Here is a 12178-nt window from a genome sequence, read left to right as displayed (position 1 = left end):
TGTTAACAGTAAAAACGATGTGAATAGTAAAAACGTGAATAAACTTAGCTAATGCACGTGAATAGTAAAAACGTTAATAGTACACATGAATAGTGACAACGTGAATAGTAAAAACTTAGCTAACGCACGTGAATAGTGGAACGTGAATAATAAAAACTTAGTTAACGCACGTGAATAGTGAGAACGTGAATAGTAAAAACTTAGCTAATGCACGTGAATAGTAAAAATGTGAATAGTATACATGAATAGTGACAACGTGAATAGTAAAACTTAGCTAATGCACGTGAATAGTAAAAACGTGAATAGTAAAACGTGAATAGTAAAAACATGAATAGTGACAACGTGAATAGTGCACGTGAATAGTAGAACCTAATCTATGCTCCTCGTCGCCGCAGACGAGAGTGGATCAAAGAATTGACTCAACCTTACGTGAAGGACCCTACATGAGAGATTTTTGCAGAAAATTGGTCCTAACTGACCGGATGTCTCTAGGTTAGAAAATGGAAGAATACCTAGTCTTAACGCGTTCTTTTCAATTGCCTGCTTTAGGAGCTGTATTTAAATTTTCTTATCTTGTTCTTTTTTAGTTCATTGAGATTTCGGGGACCACCGCCGAGGTTCTCTCATGGTATGATAGGCTAGGTGCCGCGGCGAGAGCCCGTGTGCAGGAGTTGGGCTTCGAGCCCTTTATTGCAGCGCTGCCCCGCACCAACGGGGTATGCGATCCTTTTGGCCTACGGGCCTTATGCGAGCGGTGGGTTGACTCGACCCACACCTTCCACCTTTCCTTTGGGGAGATGACCATCTCGCCTCGAGATTTTTCGCTGTTGACAGGATTGCGAGGGAGCAACACTCCCGTCCCTTTCCACTTTGGTATGATGCGACCATGGGTCGACCCCGCTAGGCTTGCTACCTTGATTGGACCGGGAGTTCGCCTATGCGCCAAGTCTACTCCGGCGAAGTTTGTCTCTACCGCGAGCCTCTTGAGTAGACGTGATTTCTGCGAGACTGACGCTACCGACCTGGCGGTTCGTAGTTTCTTAGTATATGCTCTGAGTGAGATGATTTTCCGCACGAAGGGCGGGAAGGTACACGCAGGTCTTATTCAGGCACTTAGCGATCTGGATGCAGCGGCTTCTTATGATTGGGCAGGGGCAGGCTTAGCCTTTCTTTACAAGTTCTTGGATCTGACTTGCCGGAAGCGCAAGGACTTCGGCGGTTATACCTTTGCCCTGCTGGTACGTGACGCCTTCTTGACTTATCCGTCTTATCTTTTTCGCATTTTTCACACTCCTAGTCCTTGTTTTTACCGCAGGTGTGGGCATACGAGAGACACATCCTTCTAGCCGATTTCGACCTCGACCGAGAGTGCCGAGGCCGCTATTTATGACTCGATGGAGGGACTTCGACTTGAGCGCTGAGAGGAGTCGGACAGTGTCGCGGCTTCTGGATCGGATCGACTCGCTGACCCTGAGTCAGGTAGGTTTTGCCCCATCGTGCCAGATTTTGGTTTGAGCCTTTCTGACTTTCTCTTTGTGTATTTTGCTTTAGATTCAGTTCAGGTGGGATGACCTCGACTTCGGCCCTGAGTATGCATACGTGTCGATGATCCAGGAGCAGCAGTGTGTGCTCACCGGCCCCTGCGTGCGGGCGTGGTATCTAGGGGATCGAGGCATTACCGGGGTTAGAGACGCTCATTGGACGCCGGGTGAGATCCCCATCTCTATGTTCGCGGTACGGACTCTGCCCTTATCGACCATTCGTCGAGATCTGACCCGTCGTTTTGTCGGTAGAGTGGTCTGGATTCATGCCGGGGGCCGCGAGCCTTATTTGTCTACTTTACTGAGCGCGAGGGATGCCCCGACGGCAGCGATGGAGGTAGATCCGGTGGCGGACGTGTTTTCGAGAGAGGCGGTCGAGGCCGTCTTTGGTCAGGCGGAGGTTCCGGTAAGTGATTCCGCCCTCTTTTCATTTTATTCATGATATGCTCGGATGTTTTATTGTGTGTTTTTTTTTCTTTTTTGCAGGAGGGATCTTGGAGGAGTGCCCACTTATCTGATTTTTTTGATGGCACTCAGACTCAGACACCAACGCGTGAGCAGCCCTACTTCATCGGCGAGTCCTCCAGCGCAGCCCGACCGGAGAGATCGTCCATAGGCGTGCCTATACCAGGCTACGGGAGGGATTATGCTACGATCCGCTATGACGAGTCTAGGACACCTTATGCGGGATTTGAGGTGGCCCCTCCTATCTTCTCCTCGAGGGTCCCGTTTGATCCCTCGGACGCTTCACTGACCACTAGGGAGACCTGTACAGACTACGTGGATCTATCCGGCTTCCTACGAGATTGCCTCAGCTTGCGCTGCACCGACCACCTGGTATGTATCATTACTGTACTTTAGTGTAGTGAAATGTATGCATGTATGTATGATTTATGTTTTTGCCTATGCTGCCTCTTATCTGTTTTTTTTTTCTTTTTTTTTTTGTAGAGTGATCTTCATGCCCATGAGCGGAGACAGAGTGAGCTAGTGCGGGAAGCTGATGCCCGAGTTGGTCATGTGTATCAAGAGAGGAACGACCACTGGTCGGGGATGATGCGACGGGAGACTGAGGGTCGCCTTGCCGTCGAGGAGAGGGCGCGTGATGAGTCGATCAGACGCCTTGCTTCAAAGGAGAGAGCACGAGCTGCTGATGAGAGAGCACGGGTTTCTGATGAGAGAGCGCGAGCTTCTGATGAGAGAGCGCGTGCTGCCGAGGAGACACTATCTGCGGAGCGGGCATCTCACCTGAGAGATTTTGAGAACTATTAGGACTTCCCTCCATATTAGGCTCGTAGCTTTCATTGTTGCTTTGTAGCTTTTATTAGGGTTTCTCCGATGTATAGCTGATGTATAGGGAGTGGGGTGGATAGTAGGTAGGCTTTTTGTGAAAAGTAGGATAGGAAATGTATAACCCGTGATTCATATTACCATGTATGCGGTAGATTATAATGATTCCAATCATTCTCGTCAAATATATTCATGCCTTTATTTATTTACAAACAACAGAAATACTTAGTCTCTTATACATTGTTTTTGTAATTGCTCAAGTTATAACTATTGTTACCAGGACCCACCTTTCGGTTTTCGGATCCCGACGATTTTTCTTCTCTCCTTTTACTATCCCGAAATTTTTAAATGAGTGCCCTTTCGGGCTTTCACCCATTGGGATTTCCCTTATTGTTGCATAGGTCGCCCTTTGCGGGTTTTCGACCTATCGGGAATTTTTCTTTTTTTTTCTCTTTTTTTTTTTTTTTTTACGAAAAGTATTTCTTAAGCCTATCCAGATTGGTAGGTTCGGAGAATTCCATGCCGTCCATTGTGGTTAACTTCACCGCTCCTTTGCTTAGTATCTTCTTCACGACGAATGGTCCTTCCCAGTTAGGCCTGAACTTCCCCCTCGGGTCGGTGTGCGTCACACGGATCTGTTTCAGCACCAAATCTCCTTCTTTGATAGGGCTGGTCTTGACTTTTTTATTGAAAGCCCGAGCCATCCTTCTTTGATACAACTGTACATGGTAAAGGGCTTCCATCCTTTTCTCATCAACTAAAGCCAACTGCTCGCATCGCCTCTTTACCCATTTCGCCTCGGGAATTTCTGCTTCCACTGCGATTCTCAACGATCGCTTTTCAATCTCAATCGGCAAAACTGCTTCTGCGCCATATACCAAGGAGAATGGCGTTGCCCCAGTCGAGGTTCTGACTGTCGTGCGATAAGCCCACAACGCGAGTGAGAGGTGCTCATGCCAATTCCGATGTGATTCCACCGTCTTTACGAGGATCCTTTTAAGGTTCTTATTAGCTGCTTCTACTGCCCCATTAGCCTGTGGACGGTACGAAGAAGACCTGTGATGTTCAATGCCATATTCTCTGAAAAGGTTCCTTACTTCCCCCTAAAACTGGACCCCGTTATCCGTGATCATGTGATGAGGCACTCCGAACCTGGTGATTAAGTGTTTTTCAATGAACTTTCTCATCTGCTTGGATCCCAGTTTGCTAAAGGACTCCGCTTCTACCCACTTGGTGAAATAATCGATGGCGACTGCAATAAACTTATGTCCATTTGAAGCATTAGGCCTTACTTCACCGATGATGTCAATGCCCCAGGCAGCGAATGGCCAAATAGGTGCTAGCACATGTAGTTCCATGGCCGGAAGATGACTGCAATCGCCGTTGATTTGACAATCGTGACATTTCTTCGCATACTCGTTACAATCTCTTTCCATGGTGAGCCAATAAAAGCCTTGCCTAATAATTTTCTTAGCTAGTACTGCTCCTCCCATATGGGCTCCACAAATTCCCGAATGTACTGATTCCATCGCCTCGCGGGCTTCCCCCGCATCCAAGCATCTGAGTTGTAATCCATCAACGTGCCTTTTGTAAAGCAAGTCGTTGTGGATGACGAACTGACGAGCTAGCCTTCTAATCACAGCTTGATCCCTAGGTTCTGACTCTGCCGGATATGTTCCATCTTTCATGAAGTTCACGATATCGAAATTCCACGGTTTTTCATCTGCCCCTAACAGCATTACGTCTTCGTAGCACGGTTTGTGAGATCTTCTCAATACCAATGGTTTCGAAGCAAGGTTCCGGGGGTTGTCCCAAACTGACACCCAAGTGGCCAAGGCATCCGCGGCCTGATTCTGAGCTCGAGGAATGTGATAGAAGCGACATTCTTTGAATCTCAATGCCAACCCTTCTAGCTGATCTAGATACGGACGTAGCCTTTCTTCTCTCACTTCCCAGTTTCCTTGTGCCTGTTCGATGATCAACTTGGAGTCACCCCAAATTTCGACATATGACGCTCCCAGTGCTGCTAATGACTCCAAACCATAAATGCATGCTTCATATTCGGCCATATTGTTGGTAAGGGGGAAAGATAACTTCTTCGCCATCAGAATTCTTTCTCCTTCTGGTGAGATAAGCAGCACTCCTACTCCGGCTCCACTCGAATTAACCGCTCCGTCGAAGAACATTTTCCATGGCATGACTTCGATTGCGTTCAAATGTTCATCGGGGAAATCATAGCTTACTTCTTCCTCTTCTGCATTCAGGGGTTGGTTAGCCAGAAACTCTGCCACGGCCCTTCCTTTGATAACCTTCTTCGTCACATATTCAATGTCAAACTCGGACAAAAGCAACAACCATCTGGCTAACTTCCCCATCAAGGATGGAGTTCGGTATAGATACTTCACGGGGTCCATCCGAGAAATAATGATCACTTTATACGATTGGAAATAGTGCCGCAGTTTCTTCGTCAACCACACCACTGCCACACATGTCTTTTCGATCATGTTGTATTTGAGCTCATACTCTAGGAACTTCTTACTCAAATAATACACCGCGTGCTCCACGCCGGTGTCTCCCTCTTGGGCCAACATTGCTCCAATAGATCGCTATATAGAGGAGAAGCGGCTTTCCCAGTTTAGGCGGTCTCAGCACTGGCGGATTAGACAAGTAACTTCGGACACTCTCCAACGCTTGTTGACACTTATCATTCCAAACGACGGGTTGGTCTTTCCTTAGCAACTTAAAGATTGGCTCGCAGATTGCGGTGAGTCTTGCTATGAACCGGCTGATATACTGAACCTGCCCCAGAAACCCCCTCACTTCCTTCTCACTTCTCGGCGCTGGCATTTCCTTTATAGCCTTCACTTTATCGGGATCCACCTCGATTCCCTTATTTTCGATTACATAGCCTAAGATTTTCCCCGATGAAACGCCGAAAAAGCACTTCTTTGGGTTCAACCTTAGCTTGAATTCTGCAATTCGGGCCAAAAACTTCTCGAGTGCGGAAAAATGCCCTTCTCTTGTCTCCGATTTGACCATCATGTCATCCACGTAGACTTCTACCTCCTTGTGTATCATGTCATGGAACAGGGCTGTGGCCATTCGCTGGTAGGTTGCCCCGGCATTTTTCAAACCAAATGGCATCACTCTGTAACAGTATGTTCCCCACTCTGTTGTGAACGAGGTTTTCGCTTTGTGCTTTTCGGCCATCTGAACTTGCATGTAACCCATGAAACCATCCACATTTGTGTGTAAGACGCTTGATGCTGCACTGTCGATCAATACATCGATATGAGGCAAGGCGAACTCATCCTTGGGGCATGCCTTGTTAAGATCTCTATAATCCACGCACATCCTCACTTTGCCATCCTTTTTCGCAATGGGCACTACATTTGCGACCCAAGGGGGATAGTCGATCACTTCGATGAATCCTGCTTCTAACTGCTTCTTCACCTCCTCTCTGATCTTATCTGCCCATTCGGGTCTCATACGTCGGAGCTTCTGCTTTACGGGCCTCGCCTTGGGATATGTTGGAATACGGTGAGTTACGATTGATTGATCGATTCCAGGCATGTCTTCGTATGTCCACGCGAATACAATTTCGTACTTTTATTATTCTCTCAAATTCTTTTCTCTCTTCAATAGTTAATTCTTGAGCAATTTGTATAAGTTTAGGATTTTCATCCGTACCAAGATTGAAAGTTGACATTTCTATTGTATTGATTTCAAATGTAGGCATGTTATATGAATGAGAATGCATGGAATGATCATGATCAACATCAAGCAAGTAAGCAAAATCAGAATTCATTTCATTGATAGCGTGGGTGATTACATCATCAGACTCAAACAAAGCAGTAATATAATTGACATCCTCAACATCTTCGGACTTCTTATATACTCTCGAGGTACTAGGCTCAATTTCAGCTCCTGTAGTCGCTTCAATGGTAATGACCTGCTCCTCGGCATTTGAATCCAGCATCATGATCTCCTCGACAAAGCAGCTTGCCTTTCCTTTGCCCCAGTTGGCAATATCATTGAAGATTTCAAACCCTGGCAGAATCTTTCCTTCCGTGCTAGTCCACGACTCGGAGGTTCCCGAATATGGCTTTCCATGCGCCTCGCTTACAAAATGCTTCCTCAAGCCTATTTTTCCTTCTGCACTCATGTTGGATGGACTCCCCTGCTCATATCCCAAACCCCTCCGGGTTTTCTGACTCTTAAAATCCGGAAACTCCGACAACCCTTGATGGTGTGCTCCTAATCCCATTCCCGGGATGAGACCTCCTTTCATCATCTTCACCACATCGGTGGTCATGCTTGACTCATAAATCCCAGAGACTTGGAATCCAGAGAAAAGTTGAGGCTCAATTCCCAATGCTGCCACCGAGCTCAGTTTTTCAGCTCTAATTGTTACTATCTCCTCCCCGAAAGGGAACTTGATCATTTGGTGGAGTGTGGAGGGCACACCTCCCAGCTTGTGGAACCAAGGGCGTCCCAACAACACAGCAAAAGTTACCGGGATGTCCAACACTGTGAACTCAGTCTCTTCCTCATGTGGCCCTACTTTCAATTTGGCCTTGAAAACTCCTTCAATATGCCTACGGCTGTCATCGTATGCTCTGATCACTGTTTCAGAAGCTGTCAAGTCTCCTCTCTCCACTCCCAACTTCGACAAGAGTTTCAACGGACAAACATTAATGGTCGATCCATCATCGACCATCACACAGCTAGTCTTCTTCTCGTTAATTTCTGCTCGGATATACAATGGCTTGTTGTGAGCCTTCCCCTCTTCTGGGAGATCCTCGTCGGTAAATGTGATCTCAGTCCTCTTTCGAGCCATAATTGCCCCTACTAGCGCTGTCGGCTCGGTATCGGTGGAAATAACCAAATTCTGCAACTCCTTCATCAGGTTCTCACGATGGTACTTAGAGTGGCATAAAACTTCCCAGACCGTAGACTTAGCTTGCGTCTTCTTCAACTGTTCAAGAACTTGGTCATCGGGCTTAGGAGCCGAACCTTCTCCAATCTCAGTCTCTACCATTGGTGCCTTTCCCTCGGCCACACGACCTGATCTCGTCATCACCGCAACTTCCGGCTCGTCATCCGACTCGTCCCAAATGTTAATAGGAACCCTTCGATTGGCATCCTCCTCGTCCGAGGAACTCGCCCAAATGTCTACGACCATCAAATCCATGACGTGAGGAACACTCGGATTCAGGAAAAAGGGATCCGCCGATCCATACAAGGCCCAACCTATCAACTCATCATAGTCACGGAGGGACACTCTACTCATCCTTCTTGCGGCCAACGGAATAGCGCCTCGTTGTATGCACATAAGCTGCACCTTATCGCTCATTGTCTCATTACACCGCTCATAACGGTGCCTCCACCTTCTAGCATAATCCAAAAAATGTTTCTCGGGGAATTGCCTAATCCTGTCCAGATCATCCAGGGATCCCGTCCATGGAATGTACATTTCATATCTTGCCACAAAGGCATTTCGGAGCGGTATCCAATGGCACATCTCTTCCTCTGACAGACCCTGATGCCACAATAAGGCTTCTCCCATCAAGGTTTCCGGAAAATGTTCATGCAACTCACACTGTGGGAATCCAGCGTTATACATATGATCGCGGAATATCCTCGCATGCTCTACAGGATCCCGGTATCCACCATACCTAGGCATTGCTAACACCGCATCAGGTGTTTGGTAAGACGGGGAATCAGGAGTTTGCTCTGCTAGCATCCATACCGTATATTCCTTGATAAATCTCTTCGTCGTAGCTGCCCAATCGGTCTTAACATACATCGGCAAAGACATGTACCACATCAGCGGTTCACCCATCAATAAATTACAAAACAAGCTAGTGATCTCTTCCTCTTTGAAACTCAAGGCTGTCATAGCTGACAAATAGAAGTGAAGGTGCTCCATAGGGTCCCTATTGCCGTTATACTTGCTCACCCTTGGCAATGGACGCTTGATGGGTCTAATCTGCATTGCAAAGTGCTCCGCGGTTCTATCCTCAGCTCTCTGATACTTTTCAAGAAACAAATCCGACAACCGATCCCAATCGTGCTTGCAAGAGTCGAGCAATGAATGGAACCATTGCAAAGGCTCACCTACCAGCGAATGGTGGAACCATTGAGCAATTTCATCTACCCCGAAGGATTCAATAAACATGTCATGCATATACTCACGCAAGTGCACTTCAGGATCCCTTCCTCCACTGAACAAACCCAAATTTGGCACGATAGTCCGAGACGCCCCTTCATCGATCTCTTCGGCACTATCCTCATCGTATGGTGCCCCACCATCTGATCCTTCCTCCATTGGTTCATCCTCTTGTTCCTCACCCAAGAAGGACACATACAGACCATTTCCTACATTGCTTCTTTCGACGGAGTCCAACAACTCCTCTACACCTTCCTCAAAAGATTCCATCACCACAGTTTCCGTCAAACCAACTCCGATCACGCTCACCCTATGATTAGGCAATGGATTGCGCCTAACGGAAGGGTTTGCTGACGAAGGATCAGCTATCTTCTTCTCCTCAATCAAATCTTGGATTTCGTGTTTCAGCCTCTCGCAATTCTCAATCGTATGTCCATAACTGCTGTGGAATTCACAATACCCTCTAGCCTGAATCTGCGGAGTAGGTTGAGCTTTGTTATACGGGGTAAGGGCTTTCAACAACCCCTTCTTCTGCAGACGTTCAAAAACCTTTGCGTAAGTCTGATCGAACTTGGCGAACCGCCTCTTTTCGATAGCATTAAGATCAACCACTTTCACTGTCGCAGATTCCGTACTCGCGCTAGGCCCTCCGGCACTATATCCAGACTTCGTCCACTTGGTATAAGCTTTCTTCGGCTCCCCATCGCCTTCGACAGTCAAGGCACAACTATACATCTGATTGAAATCTGTGAACATCATATATCTCAACTCATTCTTAATATACGACAACGTATTGCCAATCACCATTCGGATCTGATCTTGCTCAAGCGGCTTCTGTTTCATGACCGCGGCCTTAGCCCTCCATCTCTTCACGAAGTCTGAAAGGGATTCCCCAGTCTGCTGCTTAGTGCTCTCTAACTCTTTCAAAGTGACTTCCAACATGGTGTTAAAACTATACTGAGCGATGAATGACTTCGCTAACTCCTTCCAATCCTTCTTTGTCACCATTGGCAGCGCATGGAACCATGTGAGGGCAGCCCCCTCTAGGTAAGTGTTAAACAGCCCCAAGACTTGATCCTCGGTCAGGATCGTGTGCTTCATTACCGCAACGTACTGATTCATATGAGCGGTGGGATCTCCAGTTCCATCGAACTTTTTCATGTCAGGGAGCCGGAATTTCAGAGGCAAAGCTGTTGTTGTCAAGCAGTTCTTCAAGTTATAGAAATCCTGACTTCCGGAGCTTCCTCCGCGCAAGTCCTGCACTTCCTGTGTGATGTGTTGCCTCCACTCCTCTTCCTTAGCTTTCTCTTTCTCTAACTATTTTCGGACATAATCCTGATAATCCTCCTCATTCCCAAAGCGAGGGCCATCGTTCACCTCATTCTCAGCACGCTTACTACCACTCTTGTTGTCCTTTAGTGCTAACTCAGCTAGCTGGGCCAAGATTGCGGCCAGCTGATCATTGATATTGTTCACAGAATTCTCCAATTCAGCCACTTTCTCGTCGGTCGCAGACATACTGGCGGAAGACTGAGTATACTCGGATGAAGACGATTCAGAAGCCACAACTGCTGATTCGGGACTGTCTACTCGCGACTGATCAAACTGTCTGACAAGCCGATCACTCTCGCGAAACCACAACCGCTTAATGATGACGTCTGCGTGAACGGTATCCATTAGTATGTATGCATAGTTTTATATGCATGATTCGTGGTGTGTGCGTTTATTTATTTACGATTATAAGATAAGAAGAACAAACGTTAGTTCTATTTACACGTATCACAACATCTCTCTTCCACCCTTATTCCTCCACACACTCGTTGGTCCAGGTCTCTTTCCTAGGATTTTGGTTTTTTGGCTCACATTGCGGTCCAGGGGACGCGTGATGCCGTCGATTATTGCGGGAAAGTAAATCAACCATCAGACAATACAATTCGTTTTGACGTATCCATAGTGACTAAGAAATCGACCAAGTTGGATTGTTCTTTCATAATAACTCGTCCGTCGTCCTTTCGTGAGACGCATTAATTCGGGGTTTGACTCCCTTTGAGCGCATCTCAGTTTTTAGACGTGGTTCGAGTTATTCTTCTAGTCCAATCGTTCATTATTGTCAATAACTCGTTCCCTTTTGTTCGCGTGGGTTCGTGTCTCGATTTTTGGATTACAACGGGACCTTTTGGATCTATCGAGAGACGTAACCACGTGTTTATTTAGTGATGGAATCACTTTTGGATTTTATTTTAGGGAACGGACTCATCGCGTAACGCGTTTGTTCTTAGGGTCGAGGATCCGTTTGCTCATTTTGCTACGTGAAAAGACGGCGAGTCTTATTTTGAGCGCACGATAATCTTTCGGCTAATTACAACTCTTTGTTCCTCCCACTCCACGGGATATATCATCTCAGTGTGGTTATAGAAAATCAACGTTTCGTTGAATCGCGTGTTTATTCGAAGCGAGGATATCACCGTTTTCCTTCCTTTAGGCACGATTTAAGCAAACACGTATATCGGGCCATATTTCTTGCAGTTTTGGTAATGGTCGAAATGATCAAGTCGTTAGTCAAAACCCGCAGTCTCGTCCATATGGCGCAATTATATGGTTTGGCTTGATTCGGCTTCGAGATTTTAAACGGGGTATACACTCGTTCGAGGCACGTATTCAACGGTATTGGTTTATTTTCTTTAACTACTCTCGGGATTGACATATATCGCAGATTCGGAATGATTTTGGTCTTTTAGTTCATTTTTCTTTTCTTAGTCACCTTTTGCGGACACGTCCATTTCTCTTAAGAATGACGCAAGGCATAACGTAAAAGCTCGTCTTTTATTTGGAAGGGACGGGCTACTTGTGCGAAACTTTTCACGTTACAACAAGATCGTTCGAAACAGAAATGTTCTTCGTTTTCGTTTCGTCGTGATCTCGTTTTATCCCAATTTATTTAAAGAATGTGAATAACGGCTACCGTTAATATAGTCTCTTGTATCGAAATGTAACTATCCTTAACACCGAACCGATTCATACTAATACGTGCTTACGTCATAACGTATTTCCTGAACACGTGCCTTCGTCGGGACACCGAAAGGGACAAGGCGGGTCGCACATGTTCATTCATATGAGATGACTAAGCCGTCTTTAGTTCAAATCGTTTCGATGTTTTAGGGTAACTAGTATGTCGATT

The sequence above is a fragment of the Euphorbia lathyris genome, chromosome 8 (genome assembly GCF_963576675.1).
Source record: "Euphorbia lathyris chromosome 8, ddEupLath1.1, whole genome shotgun sequence".
Taxonomy (NCBI): domain Eukaryota; kingdom Viridiplantae; phylum Streptophyta; class Magnoliopsida; order Malpighiales; family Euphorbiaceae; genus Euphorbia; species Euphorbia lathyris.
This window is presented reverse-complemented; position numbering follows the sequence as displayed.